General features: G+C 38.2%; 1 protein-coding gene across 13 annotated transcripts in view; it reads left to right on the top strand.

The window, feature by feature from the left end:
• Nucleotides 1-23,865, top strand: part of CDKAL1 (CDKAL1 threonylcarbamoyladenosine tRNA methylthiotransferase) — a 736,106-nt gene that overhangs the window by 255,855 nt on the left and 456,386 nt on the right. The window lies entirely within an intron of this gene.

The following is a 23,865-nucleotide window of genomic DNA, read 5'->3' as shown; positions in this document are numbered from 1 at the left end:
GGTTAAGATCATTTGTCATATTCAACTGTTTTTTTTCAGTAAAGGTATAGTAAATGTTGCCCAGGATACTAACCATGCTTTGATTATTAACTGTTTGAGATGCATATTTTAAAATGTTATTCTTCTGAGCTTTAAATGGAAAAGAAGCATCATGACTGAATATTAAGTACTCTTTTAATTTCCACACCTTGATTTAAAGACCTTGATTAGAACTCTTGGTATACTCATTTATACTTTGTTTCATATGCATGTGTTGAATTTTTGCATTGTTTAAATTATGAGTCCATCAGATTAAAGAAACATTTTCTGAAAAATTGATGACATGCAGGGCTTCAGTTTCCTCAATCACAGGGAGCGCTAATTACCTATATAACCACGTCTCATTCCCCACAGATTTAAGCTGCTCTGCCCCTTTCGACTTCATCCTCCCTCCCTCTTATTTGCGATAGTTTCCCTTCTGTTCTGTTCTTCCTTCACGCTACTTCTCATTGAGAACCGGTAAGCAGCTTCCTTGTCCACCATCTGCCGTTTCTCTGAGCCAGTGCCTTCACTTCCTCCTGAACGGTGGCAGGTGTGTTGTCATTAGCCCTCTTTTCTGTAGTCTCACCAGTTTCCGGTTTACCCTCCACACCGCTGTCAAAGAGTAGAGAAGGTTGACTGAAGTCATTTGGTTTTTCCCAAAAAGCCCCGTCGAATGGCATTCAGTGACTTGGTGAATTTGTCATGGACCAGTGTCTGGCATTCAGCATTGAAGATTCAAGAACCCAGACTTACCAAGCTCAGAAACTAGTGAGTAAAGCAGAATTGAGCAGTGAGGAGTGTAGTTGTCGCTTGGCGGGAGCACCTCACATATTCATTCTGTCTCCAGCCTGAGCCACATTGTAAACACAAGGCTGTTTGCTTTCCCCTGCCTCAGTTCTTCTTTCCCCTTCGTTCAAACATTGTAATACTTTCCCACAGCTCCTGATTATCCTATTTAAAATTGCAGACGTTCTACCATTCCATCTCTTTTTTTTCAGTTGCCTCATTTTCCTCCGTAACTTTAATTGGCATTGAAATATATAAATGGTCATTTATTTGTATTTTAATTGTCTCTCCTCACTGGCTTATATGCTCCATGGGGCAGGGCCTTTTTGATTGCGTTATTTACTACTCTGTCTCCAGTAAGTAGAAAATTATACACAGTAGAGATTTAATGCATACTTATTTATTGAATGAATGAATGATCGAGTTACATAATTTGACAGTTTAGTGGGACTATGCTAAATTATCGTCAAGGTACAGATTGCCTTCCAAATTGGACAATAATATTTGGAGTTTGCTGGCTAGTCATACTTTCTCCTGAAAAATGCTGATTTTTTTGGTTCTTTCTTTGAGACTTGCTCTGTCACCCAGGTTGGAATGCAATGGCATGATCTCAGCTCACTGCAACCTCTGCCTCCTGGGTTCAAGCAGTCCTCTCTCCTGTCTCAGCCTCCCAAGTGGCTGGGATTACAGGTGCAGGCTGCCACACCTGGCTAATTTTTTTATTCTTCAGTAGGGACAGGTTTCACTGTGTTGCCCAGGGAAGTCTCGAACACCTGAGCTCAGCTGAAGCAGTCCACCAGTCTCAGACTCCCAAAGTGCTGGGATTACAGGCGTGAGCCACCACGCCTGGCTGAAAAATGCCCATTTTGTGTGTGTGTTTATGCGGGGCTTTTGGCTAGACACATTCCTTTAAAATGTTAGTATTTCAGGGTCTGTGATACACTGTTTGTTAGGTTAGGATCCGTTAGGTCTCTGCACGATAGTTTTCCGAGCATGTATTTGGCCTACCGAGTATCTGTTTTTAACTTGATTTGTCTAGTCCCTTTGTTCTTCTTCATTTTTTCCCTTCCCACTCACACTCCTGTATTCAGTCTTCCTGAACGGTTTGAAATTCTCAAACTCCTGATTCTGATTGTCTTGACCGCAGGCCTCTCTGCAGGCTGAAGGGTTTTCCTGGCATGTCTGTCCTTCCCCATTCACCTCATGGATGAACCTTCTGCACTCTGCTGTGTGCTTCCTTCTCGGGATGTCTGCTTGTTTCTCCCTCCACAACCAGGCTAAATCTATCCCTCCTTCTAAAGTATGTCCACAACATTCCCTGCATATGCTGCTTATGGCACTTCACACACTGTGTCATTTATATCTTCCACTACATTTTAAGCTCCTGGGTGCTGAATGTGTTTCAGTCATCACTACATTATTATCTTCGAGTTCAGCGTTAGCACAAAGTGAGTACAGCTGTCCCGCCGTATCTGCGGGGATTAGTTCTGGGACCTCCTCAGACACAAAATCTATGCATACTCCAGTACCTCATATAAAATGGTACAGTATTTGCATATAACCCAGTGACTTTTTCCCATATACTGTAAATCATCTCTAGATTACCAATAATACCTAATATAATATAAATGCTACATAAATAGTTGTTACACTGTATTTTAAACATTTGGTTTCTTTTAATTGTTGCATTATTTTTAAGTGTTTTTTTCTTCCCAATACTTTCAATTAATGATTGGTTCAGTCTTTAGATATTGCACACACATGGATATAGGCGACTGACCACACTCAATAAATACTTGTTTTGAAGTTATTAGTTTTTGTTGCTACACATTAATAAAAAATTTAAAAATATTTAAAAGTTTTTTTATGTTTACAATTTTAAATTTTAAAAAATTGCTTTAAAAATAACTAGCCTTTACGTAAAATTTTTAATCCATATTATTTGAATTTTCCCCTCATGTATTTAATGTTTTCTTCAAATGGGACTACACTCTAAAAGATTGAGAGCTCACTGGATTTGCCAACACTCTTTTTTTTTATTTTTTTGATTCAGAGTCTACTCTGTCGCCCTGGCTGGAGTGCAGTGGTGTGGTTTGAGCTCACTGCTCGCCTCCCAGACTCAAGCAATTCCCCTGCCTCAGTTCTGAGTAGCTGGGACTACAGGCCCATGTCACCACGCCTGGCCAGTTTTTGTTTTTTGTTTTTTGTTTGTATTTTAGTAGAGATGGGGTTTCACTGTGTTGTCAAGGCTGGTCTTGAACTCCCGAGCTCAGGCAGTCTGCCCACCTCGGCCTCCCCAAGTGCTAGGACTGCAGGTGTGAGCCACCGCGCCCGGCCTGGATTTGCTGTCATGCCCATCCTCTTGTGTTCCTCATATTAGAGCAGAGAGTTGATCCTCAGTAAATTAGCAGATAATGCTTTTGATATTAAGAAAATTCAATCCATACTGTCCCAGACTGAGAAATGAGTTTATAACCTTCTCAGACTGCTAATCGTCTTCCCGAATTGGTTGCCGTCTTACCACTTGCTCTCGCTTGAAAGCATTCCCATGAGTATTTGTCTGTACTATCATTCTATAACGTGTTATCTTGCATTTCATTGTTTTTAATGCTAGTGGAGTTCATTGCTTTTTTTTCGCTTACTTTTAAATGTTTTAAAATGATTATACTCATAATTATTTTTCAGTAGAAAATGAGTCTTCTCACTAAAATCGTAACACTTTTCAAAGTTTTATTGCTTCCAGATTAAATATGTAGATCTAACTTTCCATCAGTTTTCCATTTTTCATTTAGGAAAAGGGTCCCATTTGTAGCAACTTTTATTATATGTATTAGTAAATTACTGAAGTCACTATTAGAACCATTAAACTCTGCAAAATTGTTATGCCTTGTTATATTTCTAACTTAAAATGTAAAAGTATGACTGAGTGCAGTGACTCATGCCTGTAATCCCAGCACTTTTGGAGGCTGAGGCAGGTGGATCACTTGAGGTCAGGAGTTCAAGACGATCCTGGCTAACATGGTGAAACCCCACCTCTTCTAAAACAAAAATTAGCTGGGTGTGGTAGTGCGCACCTGTAATCCCAGCTATTAGGGAGGCTGAGGTAGGAGAATTGCTTGAACCCAGGGGGCAGAAGTTGCACCGCTGCACTCCAGCCTGGGCGACAATGTGAGACTCTGTCTCAACCAGTAAGTCAATCAATCAATCAATATAAAGTGAAGTAAAGTAAAATAAAAAAGTACATCAGTTGCTTTAGACCAGGAAGAAATTGAAAATTTTAGATCATCTAAATTTTGGATGAGCACAGCAGGATAAGGTGTGTGTGGATATTTATGTAGAATTTTTAGAAAAGGCAACCAGATGTTGTGGTCCGTAGCATAGGGAGTCAACATGCGCATGAATGAAGGAAGCAAGCTTAGGTTAAAAAGCTCGGTTTTCGTCAGGTCCCTCGTTTGTGTGACTCCCTTATTCTTTCTAGCAGTGGGAATGCAGTGTGGAGACAGAGGGTAGAGGCCAGTGTAGGCAACACAAGCAGAAATTGGAAATTGGGGCATAAAGGAAATCTGTGCTTTATTTCGCCTTCTCTGTCCCTGTGAAAGTCATCCTTTTTACAGTTCCTTGGCAAATTTTATCTTCCAAGGCCAAGAGTTAGATGCTACTCAGCAGTGCTTCCATAAATTATGTCATTTTAAAGATATTCCTATCAGATTATCTTTCGCTTGAAGGTTTGAAATCCTCCCTCAGGCTAAATACATCTTAGAAAATACCGTCTGACCCTGTGATATTTTACTGATACTTTTCTTTTTAAAATTTATCTTGTCTTGTTATTTGCCGTCAGTCAGACATATGATGGTAACTGAAAACCTTTAAGGGGAGTCTGATTTTCTTTTTTTATTATATTCTTGAATTTATTATCATTTTAAAAAGTAATTGTTTCTTTTTTCCCCCCGTAACCTTTTGGCTTTGGGAAAACTAACTCAGATTTTTACACCTTATTTCGGTAATGTACAGAATTTATCAGCCTCTACTCCAGTCCTGGATACATAGACTATCTACAAATATTTAAATGAATATTTGAAACTCATTATTTTGTTATAACCTGACAACTCAGCTGTCAGGTTACAGTGAAAGCAAGTCCTAGTCCACAGTCTCTGGTAAGAATTTATTAAGCGATCTGGCATAGTCCCCCTGTTTTTGTAAGGTTGGTGGAGTCCTCGTTCTCTCTTTTTGGGTGGTGAAATCAAACCTTGTAGGAAAGGTTCACTTGAGCTAGATGAAGTAATATAGTGTCTCACTACGGATAATACATTCTCTGACAACCAGAATTCCTTACCTAGTGTCTGTTATGGACAGCAGGAACCTTAATCTCCGTCATGAGCCCAGAATGTGACACCAGCCTATTCTGGAGAACGTGGTGGAATCTATGATACGTTGGAAAGAGCTCTGCACTTGGAGTGTGGAGTCACAGCCACTGTGTTTTCTGGCTGCATGGCTTGAGTAAATGAGACGAGCTCTCAGAGATGACGCCTTTTCTGCAGCGAGAGTGGGTCAGGGACCAAGCCAGAATTGCATCTTTATTGGCCTAGGCCAGTGCTAACCAAAGTGTGTTCTGTGAACCAGTTAACTGCTGATCGCTGGTCTGTGATGAGTACACCCATCGAGGGCAAGCATTCATCATCACCGCAGTGAGTTATAATTCATTGTCACCATGTTTTACACATACACTGCTTTACAAGAGGCTGGAATCACTTCTGTCACTATAGATAGTTTGAGAAACACTGGTTTAGGCTAGTGTGTTGCAAGATTCTGTACTCTGCTTTGGAAAACATTTTAGCCAATCTGCTTATCTTGAGTGTCCCTTCTTTAACTGAGACCCTATTTCTACCCTGTTTTATGCTGTTAACTACTTGTGATTAGTAGTTGACCAGTACTTTCAAAAATGGAAACTTACTATTTACTATGCAAATTGGCACAGCCTCTGGTGTTGAATAAAGATAAAAGATAGCTTAAACATACACAGCAATCTCCTCTGGAAGGTGGCCTTTCTGATTAAATACTGGCTAAGAGTGTGACTGCCCTTAACAGTTGTAGCTTACATCAAGTCACACAATGCATCTGATGCTCGCTTTATTATATTCTTTCAAAAGTAAATGTACAGTTGTCCTAACATGACTTTCGTGAAACTTAAAATCTAGGTGTTAAAACTGTTATATTGGCACACTCCTAAGATGAATACAGAGCTGTGGTTATTACTCATGTTCTTCTGTAAGCTTTATGGGTAGCAGGAACCTTAATCTCTGTCATGAATGTGACACCAGCCTATTCTGGAGAAGGTGGTAGAATCTATGATACATTGAAAAGAGCTCTGCACTTGGAGTGTGGGGTCACAGCCACTGTGCTTTCTAGCTGCATGACTTGAATAAATGAGATGAGCTCTTTGAGATGACGTCTTTTCTGGCATGGGTATAATGCTACCTACTGAATGTGTAACTTGTCACATTAATACATATGTTCTTTCGAATCTCTTTTTTTTTTTTTTTGAGACAGAGTTTCGCTCTTGTCACCCAGGATGGAGTGCAATGGCGCAATCTTGGCTCACCACAACCTCCGCCTCCTGGGTTCAGGCAATTCTCCTGCCTCAGCCTCCTGAGTAGCTGGGATTACAGGCACGCACCACCATGCCCAGCTAATTTTTTGTATTTTTAGTAGAGATGGGGTTTCACCATGTTGACCAGGATGGTCTCTATCTCTTGACCTCGTGATCCACCTGACTCGGCCTCCCAAAGTGCTGGGATTACAGGCTTGAGCCACCGCACCCGGCCCTTGAATCCCAATGCTATATCTTCTACGCTACCAGCATTCTCAGAGGCCCCTTCCACTCTTGGTTTCTTTTTATCCTTTCTACTGTTTAGGCAAGAAATTTGCTGGGACTAGAATGCAAGGTTACAACTTTATGCTGTTCAATGTTGGTTCTTCAGTTTCCTGGTTCACCTGTTCAGTTTAAGTGAAGGTTTGACAAACAAAAAAGAATCCATCTTCATCTCTCCCGTAGCTTTCAACACCGTGTTGTTCTCACGGTATTTACTCCATGAATGTTTGTTAAGTATTTCAGTTGACAGCAGTGTTTCTTAAATGCAGAAAAAAAAAATTCTGGCTAAACTGGAATATAGTTCTTCCTATAGATAATTGTTTTGTAGGAAAAAGAATACTACCGTTTGGATGTGAATGAAGTGAAAGTTATATGAAACAGTTAAATGTGTGAAATTGAAGCATTTCTGGCAATTCTGAACTGCATTTTTACTCTTTTTATCCACAAACCAGTTGTCCAGAAATTTGCAGCCTTTTTTATGTCTTCGATGGAATTCCAAAATATCTTATTTACACTTAAATATTGTACAAATGAAATGAAAAGTGTTTATTTCTAGTGCATTACAATACTGTATTCGAGAAAGATCATTCATAGGAACAGTGGGTGGCACTATTGGCTCATACCTGCAAAGCAGTTATCCTGAATTTGCAGAACTTTCAAACGCTGGCTTAGTAAATGCTTTTAAAGAGAGCAGCTCAGTCAAAAAACTTGACATATTAGAATTTAGTGTTACATCTTGTAAACTTTTTAATCATTATTTTATATAAACTTTGAAATGACTATATGTAACTTTCTTAGTTACTAGCATAGAGAAATGACTGATTCTAAGAAATCATTTCAAATTCTAGCATGCTGTAGGATTCTTTCTCAAAAGTACATCTTGCTTATCAGATTTCTAACAAAACTATTCAGTTTGAAGAAGGGAGAATGAATTTGGGTAAAAAGTAAAAATTTAAAGGTACTCAAATTTAGGCACACCATTAAAGAATTCTTAAAGTTAATTGAGTGGAATGGTCAACACTCTCTACAGGTTAGTTCATGGAGTGGATATGCCTTATTGTTGAGAAAGTTTCTTAGAGATGCCTTATAGTTGAGAAAGTTCATTATATTTATTATCTTTAAAAATCAGCTCATTTATTTTACATGTTTGCTTTTTAGAAGACCAAAGAGCCCTGCAACTGGACGTTGATTTGTTTTTTTGTTTGTTTAATTTTTCGTAGAGACAGGATCTCACTTGTTGCCTGGGTTCGTCTTGAACTCTGGCTTCAAGCAATCCTCCTGCATTGGCCTCTCAAAGCTCAGGGATGACAGGTGTGAAGTGTCACACCTAGCCTGGGCACTGAGTTGTTAAACAAATGTAGTTGAACATTTATTAAATGCTGAAAATAAAAAGATGAGTTCATGTGTTATCTACCCTTGAGAATTCCATAGAACAGAGTTAAACAAGCACAAAACAATTACGTTACAAGCTCACATTGTAAGATGGACTGTTTGGATGAATTGGAGAGGGCTTCCATGGAAAGTAATACTTAGGTTGTGTCTTAAAATTTGTCTTATAGGTGCATTTAAAGACAGTTTAAGTCGTGGTGGGGTGGGGGAACCAAAACAAAACCCATAAGCAGTGGTTATTGTATTGTAAAAAACTATGTCTTGCACAGAGAATGATGAGTCATTGTGGTGGTGTTTTGAATAAGGAAATCGTCTGAGAGCGGTCCTTTGAGAATGCTTGGGCTCAGATCCTCATGACGCTGGATTTTTCTCGGCCACTTTGCCAACCAGGGACCTCCATGGTCAACGATGGCCCCCGACTTGGGCCTCACTCAGCCCTGGGCCTGCCACTGGAGGTGCCCTGCCCACTCGGTCTACCTGTGCTGTAGCTTGTACCCTCGTTTGGTGGATCCCAAGCTCTTGTCCTACATCCAAGAAGAATGAGCTTACACTGACAGAAGGGTGAGGATGGGCAGAGAAGACTTTCATTGAACAATGGAACAGCTCTCAGTGAACAGGGGATTTAAGGGGTGTTCCCTTGCACCTGCAGTTGGGTGGTTTCTCCCTCTTTGTATATCTGGGTCTGGGGCTTTTTATGGACTCAGAATGGGCAGTGTGTGCTGATTGGTTTGTGAGTGTGTCAAAAAGATTAAAGTGAAGACATCACTCAAAGGTGGGCATGACAGTATAGAAAACCAATAAGAAAAGAGCAGGTTAATGTAAAATAGGTAGAGGGTGGGGATCAGCAGAGGAGAGCGTGCCAAACGGGAAGACAGGTTCTCAATCCGGTCTGTGGATTTGACTCGTAGCTTGGCTTTCAGGCTTTAAACTGTGTTTGGTTTGAAGGTGGGGTTTCACTGGGGTCCCGACCCTATCTGCCTAGGCATTTGTCTGCCTCCTGCTGCTATCATTGGCATAAGTTACTCAACTCTCTATAGGTTTGTTTCCTCATTTATAAAATGATGATAATAATAGTGTTGTGAGAATGAAAAGAGGTCATAAGTTTAATCAGCACAATGCGTGGCACATAGTAGCTGTTCAATATATAGTATTGTGAACTTCATTACTATGACAACTGTAAAAGGGAAACCTCAGGCTTAAGGAGATTTCTATTTGCGTAGGGCCACGGAGCTAGTACGTGGCAGAATTGTGACTTGAACCACATTATCTGACCAGTTTTTTCAATAAACCATAACCTCAATGGACAGTAAACCATAAAGTCGTTGTCCTCTAGCCCCATTTTCTGCTCCTGGGTTGTTTAGTTAATTAAAAGGAAACTCAGTTAGAGCTAAAGTTTGAGACTAATGTAGAAGTTAGCCTATTCAATCTGAGAAACATACTGTAGGCAGCAGAGTTTTACAGAGAAAACAGGGAACATGGGTTCATGTAGTGAGTCCATCAAGTGGAGGTAGGCTGGGAGACTTTCTGCTGCATATCTATGTTGGATTGTCAGATGACTCCTAAGATGCATCCACTTTGTCCGATGGAATTGAATTTGAATTTTCTATTATGATTATTTTAAAGGATGGGACTCCTAAATCATATAGAGATATATACCACTGTGCCTTTTTTTTTCTTTTTTTCCCCCACTTCTGCTGAACTAAGGTACATGAAAGTGAGTTGCACTTCGAAAGGCACAGTAGGAGCAGATCATTGGATGTATCCAAAGAGCCACCATGTCAGCTTTCCTGTTTCTTTAAGAAAACTTGTTTTCCAGCCCCATCAAGAGAGAAGAAAAAACCCTGAAACTTGTGTAGCCCAACTTTAATTACATATAATTGAATACACATGTGATTGTGGATGAGCGCCTGTCAGTTTTTTCCAATACCAGAATAATATATACCCCATATTTATTTCTGAAACCGCTTTGCTTTTATTTTACTGCATCTCAGCATGGTAGCACCAGTTGTTTTATTTTTTTCTAACCCTGACAAAGCAGAATGTTTTGTTTGGCTTTTTAAAAAGGCAATAGTGCATGTAGTTAAGACCTCATTTACTTGATCTGATGAAACAGTCTCTGAGGAGTGTCTATTTTTTTGTAAACCCACTAGAAAACTGGGTTTGAGACAAGGTCATTTAAAAAAATCCTGGTTTCAGTTTTTGAGCAATGAATGCACCTTTGTGATTTGTAATGTATGTTTTTGTGGTTCTTTTTAGGTTAACCTTAAAGTAAGTATTAATTGTGAGATTATATAGGTTTTCAAAGATCTTTCTCCCTTGTGAAATATATTTTATGTACTGCTCTGTTACTGCTCTTGAGGAAAACATAAACTTTCTGGATGGAATTTTTAGTCTGTTCTCCTCCCCCACCTTCTCCCATCTCTGTTATTTTTTTCTCCCATGTGTCTATATAAGTTTATGAGAACAAGGTATGCAAGGATAGATTGATTTATTTAGGACCAGGAGCCCCTTGTAACTGGAAGATATCCTCTATCAAGATTGGTGGTCTGTGTTATTCATTGGTTTGTTTTATTCTCTATTCATTCACTCATTTACCCAACAGGCATTGGCAGAACATCTGTATATATCTGATACTCTACAAAGCGCAATAAAAGAAATAAGACCTAGTAGTGTATCGCTGCTCTTGGGAGCCTTACAGTCTAGTGTAGTTTAGTTAAGTGGTGATTAATTTTGTTTTAGTTTACATGAAATATAATAGTAGTTTTGTATGTGTAGGACTTAAGAGTTGTGTACCTAGAAGTTTACCGTAAACATGGAGAATGTATACAATAGGACTGGTTTCGTATATGACAGCCGAAAGCAGGCTTATACAGTAATAGTATTCAACATGTGTGTCAGGTTAACCAGCAGCACGCTTTTTGACAATTTGTCACTATTGAGAATTCCATCACCACCATCGCAGTTGTTCTCACTCTGGAATTCTGGCAACCCACGATCCTCTGAGTGTAGGTTTCTGTGCTTACGCCTAAAATTAACACCATCAATTTTACTTCCAAAAAAATTGCAATTGTTAAAGCCCCTTTCTGTCTGCTTCACCTTTCTCATTCTTATTTACACTACTGAGCTTATTTCTAAGTTTTTCCTACTTGAATTCTCAATTATATGCAAAGGAAGAGGCAAAGCAACAGAAATAATGACAAAGTATCAGTAGTGGCACTGATATTGACACATTGAACACATCTTGGAAAAAGAGATGTCAAATGCACGTGAGGATGGAGTATGGTTGAGATTCTGCTACTGCTGAAGGCACATTTTCCTGATATTTCCATGATGCCTAAGAGTGGCAACGTGATGGTTGGCATAATGAGAGTCTTCTGTGTAGGTGAGTTCACTTCCACTTACTTATTTTGTAGTTATTTACCAAATGATTATTTATCAAATAACTAATTTTCTTAATTTTATTGGAGATACGTCATCCAAATATTCTATTTGGAATATACCTAACATACTTTAATACTCCATTAAGTTTAGATTTGTATGGTAGATATTCAAAGATGAATGATGGAAGAAAGAATAATGTAGATATTTCAGAGATTGTTCTTATTTAAATTTTAAATTTCTCATATATATATGTGCCCTAATTCAGAAAGCAGCTGTGACTGACCCTCATGCAGATTATGTTTCCTGATGTACTTTACAAAGGCCTATTCGAACAACATCAGTGTAGTTGCCTAATTTCCTAGTTTCTTTTGTTTATCCCAATACGGCTTTGCTTATACATATATGTATCTTCAAGGTTTCTAAACTTAGAGACATGTGGATCCTAGACAGCTTTAATTGACTGATCTTTTAATGTCTGTGTTTTCTGTTCCCTTATCTTGTAGTTTTTAAAAATCTTCTTTAAATTATTATTTTGTTCTCTTCCTATTTTTCCATTTTCTGTATCTGCTGTCTTTTGAGCCTACATTTTTGCCTTTTATATAATAATGATGTTTTATTAAAAGCCTCTTTCTTTTGATATAGATGAGAAAGAAGTAGTCGAATTTAAATATATCCACTGTAAATATTGGATTTGTCTTTTGTAACACTGCATTGCCAAGTGTTTGGACAGATAGTGGAACAGCACGGCAGTTCACACAGTGGGCGACAGTTTGATTTAAGCTATTTATTTATGGGTTACACTGCTTAAGATCTCTTGCCAACTAATGAGAATGGTCTGAGGCCTTTGTTTTTTATAAGGGATGGGGAAAAAAACCTTTCAATTAGGGATAGAGTTTGCAGAATATTTAGTAAGTTTCTCTATTATTTGTAGCCCTGTGGCCAAATACCTACTGCCCACATACTTTCTTAATACAAATCTATTCATAGACAAGTAAAAATCTTTTTGGCAGATTCACATATTTATAAGCTGTTAGAGCTAGAAATAATTTTAGAGATGTGAAATCTTTTCATAGATGATGAGACTGAGGCCCTGAGGACTCAAAATCTGGTGGCCCACAGATTGCACTCACTTAGAGGAGATGAAGAGTCATGACATACAGAGGTTACTCTGGCAGGTCGTACACCTTCGTCTTTAGGATCTTAGGGGTTGGTGAAAGGACTAAAAAGCAGCTTTTGTTTGTGGTCTGCAAGACATCCTATAAATGATGTTTGACTTTACCTTGTATTGAAACATACATAGGTCAAAGTACCAGAAACTGGTATCACTGTGACCAATACTGTTTGGTGGATCAGAGGAAAACAGTGAGATTATCTATCTAGTGAATTTGATTACCTGGGATAAAGAGGCTATTGAGACTTCCGTTTTGGTATGAGAGGATCTTTGGAAGAATTCTGGACTTCATATCGCCTTGTTTTCCTCTTCTTTTCACTCATTATTTGCCTTTCCCATCTACATTTCTGGTTGTACCATTTACCTTCCTTTAATTCCTGTATGTTTGCATGTTTGTATTTCTAGTACCTAATAGTGACTGGCGTATGGGAGCTCTCAATAAAAATGTGTTTATGACTCAGTTTCTAAATGCTAATGGTATGTTTTCATTCTAAAGTCTCTTTTGGTGTTTGAGTCTTGAATATCTAGCCTTTCTCAGTTCCTGTTTTCTGAGAAAATTAAGCCTGAACACATGTGATTCAGTGTCCTAAGGCATTCATTGTTTATAGTGAATTAACCGTTCTCCTAGGCATCTAGAATGGTGTTAGCTGCATACTATCCTTGAGAAAATTAACAAGCAGTCACTCAGATTATTTCCTGCAGAGCGTAATTCTCTTGGAATAGTGGTTGAGAAAGACTGATTTATTCATGTCATCAGATATTCCAAATAACCATCTTAAAGCTTTCTTTTCTAAGAAATGCCATCATTGATTGACTTCATTTTAATGTTAATTGTTCTTTTACTTCACGTTTTCTTAGTACATAGACTTGGTGTTCACTAAGGGCTGTTGCTAAATTGGGTTTATGCTGAATGGGTTATAGTAAATTTGATTTATTCTTTAAAAAGAAACATAAGCAAGAAGTATATAATAGATTTCTCATGTTGCTATTTTTTCTCTTGAAAAGCATATAGTACCTGAATGTCAAACTGGTCATTGCTTGGGTGGGCTTCCGTGTAAGACTTGTTAGGTCTGTGACAACACAAGTCCCAAGGGCAAAGGAAAGAGACGGGAACTAGAAGATTGGGCATCTTTAGTGCTGATGTGGCCACTTATAAGTGACCCTTTAAGGTTGGCCTCTATTTTGGCGTGGCATTTAAGGCTCATAACGGCCTGTGTTAGATGTATATCTATATGTATATGTGTGTTAGATATATCAGAGCCCAGTTTTATGAAAATGCAGATGGAAAACTGTGCCTGTTCACAGATGACATGACTCTGCATAGAAAATCTCAAGTTCCCCGTCTCTACTAAAAATATAAAAAATTAGCCGGGCATGGTGGCGCGTGCCTGTAATCCCAGCTACTCAGGAGGCTGAGGCAGGAGAATTGCCCGAACCCAGGAGGCGGAGGTTGCGGTGAACCAAGATCGCACCATTGCACTCCAGCCTGGGTAACAAGAGCGAAACTCCGTCTCAAAAAAAAAAAAAAAAAAAAAAAAAAAAGAAAATCTCAAGTTGTCTGTAATAGAACTTCTAGAACACATAAATGAATTTACCAAGGATAAAACATAAACCCATAAAAATTAGAAGATTCAGTATACTAAACGACAATTCTCAAACTGATGTATAGATTTAAAGTAATTTGAATACAAATTCCAGTAAGAGTTTTCTTTTACAAGTGGAGAGACTGATGCTAAATTTTATATGGAAAGGCAAAGGAGTAGAGTTATCTAAAGCAGTTCTGAAAAAGAGTGAGGTTGGAGGAATTACCCTACCCTATTTTAAGACGTATAATAAAGTAGCAGCAATCAAGAGGTGTGGTAGTCATGAAGGGATGGACACATCAAATCACTGGAAGGACACTAACAAGTCCAGAAATGTCAGACACATGCAAGTAGCAGCAGTGGTTTTTGACAAAGGTCCAAAGTTCATTTAAGGGAGAAAGCAGTGTTTTCATCAAATTGTATTGGAGCAATTGGATATCCATATGGAAAAAGAACAGAACTTCGACCCAAATGTTACATGTATACAAAAGTTAACCCAAAAGGGATCCAAGTTTGAAATGTAAAATATAAAACCTTTTTTCTTATTCAATTTGTGAAAATAAATTTTTTTAAAATTTATTCTGCAAAGAAAAAAATATTTCCTAAGAAATATTTTGGTGGAGAACCAGAGTAGATTGAAAAGTGTGTTAAAAGGTTTGCATCTCATTTAAAATGGAAGCAAAGTCATCTGGACAGAGAGGAAAATTGGCCTGGGCCCATATATTTGAGAGGAACTGAGCTTTTGGACTATTGCTAAGAGTAAATGAAGTATCACTGAACTTATCCTCAGTAACAAATGGAATATTGTCACCTGTGGGTAATATGAAATGATTAATAAGACAGTTACCATACCTACTATATACCCTAAAATAAAAAATAAAAAATAAAGAATTTTTAAAAAGATAGTTATATAGCAGGATTATGTCATGTTTGACTTTCAGAAGTTGTCTTCTGGACATAGGATTGGGCCAGGGTAGAATCTGGTTAGCACAAAAATGCCACTGAAGAAAATCATTTGGCTTACCAGTAAGCTGATATGTGTGTCCTCCCCTTAACTTATGCAGGTGTGTACACCAGCCTTGTAATTTTTCTTGCTACCTTTTGAGTAGAGAAAGAAATAATTATTGCTTTAGAACTTGTGCCTATAAATCTATACAGATCTAAAAGTAGTTAATCATTTGTACTCATGATGATTTGTTTAAATTTTCCCTTTTGCATCTTTGTAGATGCTGTGAAATCTTCATCAGGATCTCATATTTACCATGTAATTATCTTAACCATATTTTTTGGAAGAATTGCAAGTCCCCTCATTGCAGGGCTGCCTATGAAAATCTATACAATGGAAAAGCAACAGCGTGGCTTCCCTGCAATATCTCACAGCATCCAGCTCTGTGAGCTGGACCAGCATATGCATGCCCAGCTGCTTTTTTGTTTCCTTTCTTTTTTTAAGGCAAATCCTCACAGCAGCTTTATTTGTAATAGCCAAAAACGAGAAACAACCCACAGTATGAGATAGGTATAGAATAAAATATTCCCCAGCAACGCAAAGAAACTAACTCTGGGTAGGTGAGACTCCGAATAATTATGCAGAGTAAAAGAACCCAGACAAATTGATGACATACTACATTATTCCGAGTAAACTGTAGAAAATGCAAACAAATCTCTAGTTCAAGAAAGCAAATGAGTGGATCCCTGAGGCAAATTGGCCTGGGAGTGGGGAAGGGAGGGATTGCAAAGGTGCACAAAGAAACTTTTGTAAGGTGAAATATAAGCCCGTTATCTCTGTTGTAGTAATATTGTCATGTATGCGTATAAAATGCTTCTGAATTCTCATGCTCAGCTTCTGAAATTCTTTGAAATTCTTTTGATACTTAATAGGAATTTTAAATTTGATATCATCCTTCTTCTTCTTTTTTTTTTTTTTTTTTTTTTTTTTTTTTTTTTGCAATAGTGTCCTGCTCCGTTGGCCCTGCTGAAGAGCACTGACGTGATCATGGCTCGTTGAAGCCTTGACCTTGTGGGCTCAAGTAATCCTCCTGAGGAGCTGGGACTACAAGTGTCTGTCACCTTGCTTGGCTAATTTTTAAATTTTTGAGAAAATTAAGCCTAAACACATGTGATTGAATGTCCTAAGGCATTCATTGTTTATAGTGAATTTACTGTTCTCCTAGGCATCTAGAGTGGTATTAGCTGCATATTATCCTTGAGAAAATTGAAAAGTTGGTCTCAAACTCCTGGGCTCAAGAGATCCTCCTGCTTTGGCCTCTGAAAGTGCTGGGATTATAGGCATGAACCACCATACCTAATCAATTCCCCCCCCCCCCCAACATTGTGTCCCCTTTCTACTTCCTGGGAATCATCAGGTATTAGTTTCAGCTTTCACTGCAGCAGAATTATCATCAAGACCCCTAGTAGAGCAAACATCCAAGGGTATTAACCCTTTCAAATTAATTCAGAATCACAGGGAGTTTTAATAAAACTATTAAAATGGGCCATTATTAGGTATAATGTCATAGGTCAACAATTTTCCAATATTATATTTTTAATTATTTTCTCTTCTGCTGACATTTATGGTATTCTGTTAAATCTTTGAATAACTACAAGAAAACATTTTACAATGACTAGCTGCAAATTTGAAAAATAACTTTAATAGTTTAAGAATTACCGTTAAGTAATACAGTAAAAATGGCTTAACTGGTGCATACTGTTGGGCCAGCTACAATGGCAGGTGTAAGAATACAGTGATGAAGTACAGAGACAGTCGTGAATTGTTGGAAAAATTCAGAAAAGAGGCAATGGTAGTATAAACTCAAGGAGAGAAAATAGAATGAGAGAGGCAAGAGTAACTGGGACTGAGAATGCAGGTGATCCGTTAGTTCAAGGGTTAACAAACTGCTGACTGCCAGCCAAAGCTAGTCAGTTGCCTTGTTAGAACAGCCTGTGATCTAAAAATGGTTTTTACATTTTTAAACAGCTGGGGAAAATAGAAAGAAACATAATAATTTGTGATACATGAAGATTGCATGAAATTTAAGTTTCAATATCTGTTACTATGTATGGATATTTTTAATTTTATTGGGAAACAGCCACACTCATGTTTAAACTGTTTTGACTGGTTTCATCCTGCAGTGGCGGAACTGAGCAGCTGCAGCAGACAGCGTCTATCATGCTGTGCAGGGAAGAGTCAATAGAACAGGTCTGGGCTGCCATCTTCAGCAGGATCTGGTGGGACTGGGGTAGTGAGGGGTGAGGCTACCACTGAGTGGTATCTGGGAGTCTGACTCCTAGAATTTTCCCCAAGCTGATAAAAGCATTTGGCCTGCCTGGAGTACAAACACCTGCTTTCCTTCTGGCAGTTTTAATAGTTGTGACTAGTCATCGTAACCCTGTGGCCAGCCCAGAATAAAAATGCTGTCGTTTGAACCCAGGTGTTTGAGACTCCAGCCTGGGTGACAGAGTGAGACCCTGCCTCTAAAAAATAAAGAAAGAAAAATGAAAACCTGGGATTCTGAGTCCCTAATGGGCTGCTCTAGGTAGAAATAACATATTTGTGTGTTACTGCATTTCACTGTTGGAGGGAATTCGTTCTCTATGCCTCCTCCTGAGAGGAAAAGCACAGGAAACCTGTGCATAGATTCCTCCAGATTTTACCTGATGTGCCTTTTTTCTGTGACTAATTCCTGTAATAAACCATAGCCGTGAGGGCAACTGCCTCCTGCGTCTGTGAGTCCTTCTAGTGAATTGCCGAATCGCCGAATAAGTGAGTTATCTTGGGACCCCTGAAACAGGAGCTTTTGGTGTTTGCATTGCTGGTCAGTACGCTATAAATTGCAGATACAACTAACTCTGCATTGTTTTGAGGGGATGCATATCACGTTTTTATTTTGTTTTATATTAGCAGGGCATACCCATCATGCCAAAAGAAAAGTGTACTTCGATTGTCTCACTTTTAACACACAGTGGAGTGAGGCTTACTTTGTTATCAAGTTAGATGGCAAAGCGTTGTGTTTATTATGTGGCAACTCTGTAGCTGTGGTAAAATAATACAATATGCTTTAACATTAGCAGACTAAGCATTCATCACAACATTCCCCATTCACAGGAAGGCAGCAGTCAGAACAATTAGGCAACTTAAAATGGAAAAACCTATTCTTAGCAAAAGTTTTTCTGTAAGTATAAGAAGTGAAAATGAGACTGTAACCACCGTAAGCTTCTGATTGGCACATTTGTGACCCAAGCAAGGAGAGCCATTTATCAGTAGTGATTTTATTACATCGTGTTTGTAGCTGCTGAAAAAGTGTGTGCACTGGAAATAAACCTAAGACTATTCAATGGCGAGAACAGTTGCTCAAAGTGTTGAAGATAGGGAGAGATACATCAATATTTAATTTAAAAACAGGCAAATAATCTCAAATGTTTTTCTGGGGTCATTTCTGATTTTTGTTTTTCATTTTAGGTTCAGAGATACATGTATAGGTTTTTACACAGGTAAATTGTATGTCATGGGGTTTGCTGTGCAGATCATTTCGTCACCCAGGTATAAGTGTAGTACCTGCTAGATGGTTTTTGGACCCTCACGTGTCTCACACCCTCCACCCTCAAGTAGGCCCCAGTGTCTGTTGCCCCCTTCTTTGTGTCCATATGTACTCAGTGTTTAGCTCCCCCTTATTAATGAGATCCTGTGGTATGTTTTTCTGTTTCTGTGTTAGTTCACTTAGGATAATGGCCTGCAGCTCCATCCATGTTGCTGCAAAGGACGGACTTGAACTTGTTCTTTTTTATGGCTGTATAGTATTCCATGTACCACATTTTCTTTATCCAGTGTACCACTGATGAGCATTTGGATTGAGTTCCTGCCTTTTCTATTGTGAATAGTGCTGTGCCGAACATACGCTTGTGTCTTTGTGGTACAACAATTTATATTCCCTTTGGTATAGATGAGCAGTAATGAGATTTCTGGGTTGAATGGTAGTTCTGTTTTAAGTTCTTTGAGAAATCGCCAAACTGCTTTCCACAGTGAGTGATCCAGTTTACATTCCCACCAGCATCTTTAAGTGTCCTTTTTTTCTCCACAATCTCACAAGCATCTGTTATTTTTAGTAATAGCCATTCTGGCTGGTCTGAGATGGTATCTCATTGTGGATTTGAGTCAACTGATTTTTCTAGTACTATTCAGTTGTTGTTTATTAGAGGAGGCGTTGATGAGTCTGAAGTGAATGAAGAATTAGCTTATCTGAATTCCTTGTGTGGAGCAACTATAAGGAAGCATATTTACAAGGAAATTAGCAAAGCATTACTTAATATAAACTGAGGTGGAATCTGCTAAGATGTGTTGCACTGATATGGTAAGAATATGTGTGCAACAGAACCAGTCTTAGATTTGCAAATCTGTGAAAACATAGATTGTTTGAAGCATGTTTTCACTGTATTGTTCATCAGGAGATAATGATGAAAATATTTGTACCTGTTATGTGCTGAATCAATAGTGTCACTGGTAACCTGCTTACCACACACAGCACTTTGGTGGCTTAGTAATGGCCAAGTTTTACTGTTATTTATTTATTTATTTATTTGAGCTCAGGATCAACATTGCATTTTTTGTGTTGTTGTTGAGATGAAGTCTTGCTCTGTCACCCCGGCTGGAGTGCAATGTTGAGATCTCGGCTCAGTGCAACTTCTGCCTCCCAGGTTCAAGCAATTCTCCTGCCTGTGCCTCCTGAGTATTTGAGACTACAGGTGCACGCCACTATGCCCAGCTAATTTTTGTATTTTTAGTAGAGATGGAGTTTCGCCATATTGGCCAGACTGGTCTCGAACTCCTGACCTCGTGATCTGCCTGCCTCGGCCTCCCAAAGTGCTGGGACTACAGGCGTGAGCCACCGTGCCTGGCCTGAAATTTTTTTGAATGGAAAGAACTGCCTTTTTCTACTGTTTCTGAACACTAAATGGCTTTGGAAATTAGGTTTTACTAAAGATTTGATAGTATTTCCTAATAAAATTAAAAGCAAAATGTTACTTATATGTAAAACATATGACTGTAAAGTCATTTTGATAGCCATTCAAATGACTAAAGTCATTGTGAGTTGCTATCAGTGACTGAAGTCGTTTTGATTACATACTTAATATGTAATATCAAGTGATATCACATCATATGTAATATCAAGCTGCTCTCTACACTTCATGTGCTGTCAGAAGTTAAACCAAGAAGCAAGCTCTTTATTCCCTTCCAAATTTGCAGCAGATAAATATTCTGAGCTCAAACTACAGCAATATTTTTTTTTTTTGGATTTCAGCAAAGAGCAAAGTAAATTTCTATACTTCAGAATTCATTTAAGTGTGTAGTGAGGAACTCCCACCTAACCTTCACTGGAAGTGATTAATCTGGATTGTAAATGACATGCTGAAGGGTAAATATCAAGAATAGAATTCTATAAATGCCTTCGAAGTGATGAATTTGCTCAATTAAAATCACGTGTGTTGGTTGCTATTAGTATTTGCCATTACTTAACTGTGTGAAAGACATTTAAAAAATGAAATAAGTAAAATCTCTTCATATGTCAATATTAACAGATTAACATTTGTAATTAATTTTGTCGATAGGGCATTTTACCTTTGAACCCAAATTAAGTAAAATATTATTTACCCACAGAGAAAAAATTCCATTCTCCTCCTTAAGAGACTTGTATTACAAAAATCTGCATTTATTATTTTTATTTTCTTATTTTGGATGTTGTCAGTGAAAAGCTTATGGTAATTGTTTTCACTCTTATTATGTACATAAGAACCTTGACACTGACTTTTGGCCTTGGAAGTCTAGTAATGAAAAATATTTACTATCTGTTTCTTTAAAGAAAAAAAAATTTGCCAGCTCCTTGTTAGTTGGTTGAAACCAAGTATTGAAAACTTGGTTCTGAGTTTCAGGAGAGAAGCTGGAATCGGATGTATGTATCATTTGTATAAGATGGTAATAGAAAATATGGACGCTATTTTAGTATATCCTGTACATTATGCTTATTTGGTTCACAAAATAAGTATATTTTTCTACTGTGTTTTCTAGTTTGAAATGAGGCTGATGTTTCATTGAGCTTCTGAAATAGACTCTGGCCACTCAGTAACTGCTGTCTTTGATTTTGTGTTGAGGGGGCTGTTTCACATTCTTTACTTGACTACATGACATAATTCTCTTTTACTACATCAAACTTTAATTTTTAGCTATAACACTTCAAATAGATCTTTTCTGAAGGCAAAGACCATACATGTATTTTGGCTCCATTAATATTGCCTGCAGTAACCACAGTGTTTTTATCAGAGGGAAAGCAAAAACTTGTTTACAGTGGAAAGCATAACAAAATCTGTGATCTTTTTGCCTGAGGACTCTTTCCAAAACAACTTACTGTAAGAGACATCTAAGGTCAGTGTTTCCTAATTAAGAATTTTCAGCTACAGCTCCCAACCCTGGTCATACTCACAGGGCCATTCCTTCTTCTATGCAGTGTGTATTTCAAGTTATTAGCACCCAGGGGCCATACTTTTCTCTGGTTAAAATAACATGTTGATGAATTTTGTTCTACTTCATATCACTAATGATTTTTAACTTTTTTGGGTGTCTTTTTTTAAAATCAAATTTAAAAGTACAACATACCAATTAAGTATCACTTTTTGTAGCCACCTGAGAGCAGAGAATTTAATGTGTTGATATTTTACTATGCTCGGAATGATTTTTGGATCTGGAGTAGATGGGGATGAGATCCTTTCTTCCTGGCCTCTGAGGAGGCAACATACTTTCCTCCTTTTTTTTTTCTGCTCTCATATGCTCTCCTCAGAATGCATCATTCTAGTGAATACTCAGTAAATATTTATTCCATCAGATTGAATAAAATGAGCAAAATAGAAGGCTAACAACTGAAGAATAAGTAAGTGTAGGGAGGAAGAAGTCAATTCACAAATGAGTTGCTCTACTTCTTGAAGAGTATATCAAGCGACAGAAAGTCAGAGATTGATTGGCGTATCCTGACTTTTTATTGTATTCTTAGCTGATTTTTGTCTCTTTTAAGAAATGTAACTCCCTAAAGATATTTTTACTTTTGAGATCTTATGAATAGAAATTATTCAGACATATTCACTATATTTAGTATTCAAATTTTAACAAATACCTAGAATTCAAATTTTAACAAATACAAAATGGAAAAGGAAGTATCAAGTTGGTTTACAGACAGATGCAGACATTTCTAAGGATGCTGAATCACATCTAAAATTTTAGATGGACAGTCCTGCAGACTGATAGTGATCCTTCAGTGGTATCCTATTTTTCTACTCTCTGTTCTTACACATTTTTAACCCTTAAAAATTTATAGAACACTATCACTGGTTATTAGAGAAATGCACATCAAAACCACATTGAGATACCATCTCACGCCAGTTAGAACGGCGATCATTAAAAAATCTGGAGACAACAGATGCTGGAGAGGATGTGGAGAAATAGGAACACTTTTAGACTGTTGGTGGGAGTGTAAATTAGTTCAACCATTGTGGAAGACAGTGTGGTGATTTCTCAAGGATCTAGAAATAGAAATTCCATTTGACCCAGCAATCCCGTTACTGGGTATATACCCTAAGAACTATAAATCGTTCTTCCATAAAGACACATGCACATGTATGTTCATTGCAGCCCTGTGTACAATAGCAAAGATCTGGAACCAACCCAGATGCCCATTAGTGATATATTGGACAAAGAAATGTGGCACATATATACCATGGAATACTATGCAGCCATAAAAAAAGGTGAGTTCATGTCCTTTGTAGGGATTTGGATGAATCTGGAAACCATCATTCTCAGCAAACTGACAGAAGAACAGAAAACCAAACACCACATGTTTTCACTCATAGGCAGGTGTTGAACAATGAGAACAGGTGGACTCAGGGAGAGGAGCATCACACACTGGGGGCAGTTGGAGGGGGCTGGGGAGGAACAGCGGGGGGTAGGGAGAGTTGGGAGGGATAACATGGGGAGAAATGCAGGATATAGTATGCACCTATGCTACAACCCTGCATGACCCGCACATGTACCCCAGAACCTAAATTAAAATAAAAAAAAATTTATAGAATGCTTCAAACATATAGAAAGAGAAGATGGTATAATGAACCCTCAAGTACTTACCTAGCTGCAACAGTTTTCAACTCAAGGGCAATCCAAACTATTTTATCTGTCTTCCATCACCCCTGCACCTTCTCTTGCCCTAGCACAATTAAATTGTTTTGAAGGAAAGTCCAGGAATTGTATCATTTAATTAGTAAATATACTTGTTATGTGTTTGAGACCAGCCTGGGCAACATAGTGAGAGTCAGTGTCTCTCTCTCTCTCTCTCTCTCTCTCTCTCTCTGTCTCTCTCACTCACAGTCACATGCGTGCACACACACACACTCTTACACACATGGGGTCATGGTGTTACATGCCTGTTGCCTGTGGTCTTAGCTACTCATGAGGCTGAGGGGGGAGAATTGCTTGAAAACAGGAGTTCCAGGCTGCAGTTAGCTCTGATCATTGATCATTCCACTGCAGTCTGACCTGGCTGACAGAGTGAGACACCATCTCTCTTAAAACAAAAAATTATGTGTGTGTATGTGTGTGTGTGTGTGTGTGTGTGTATATTATATTGGTAAAAACC

This window comes from Callithrix jacchus, chromosome 4 (genome assembly GCF_049354715.1).
Source record: "Callithrix jacchus isolate 240 chromosome 4, calJac240_pri, whole genome shotgun sequence".
NCBI classification, from domain to species: Eukaryota; Metazoa; Chordata; class Mammalia; order Primates; family Cebidae; genus Callithrix; species Callithrix jacchus.
Note: the sequence above shows the minus strand (reverse complement) of the source record. Positions and strands in the feature narration are given on the sequence as shown.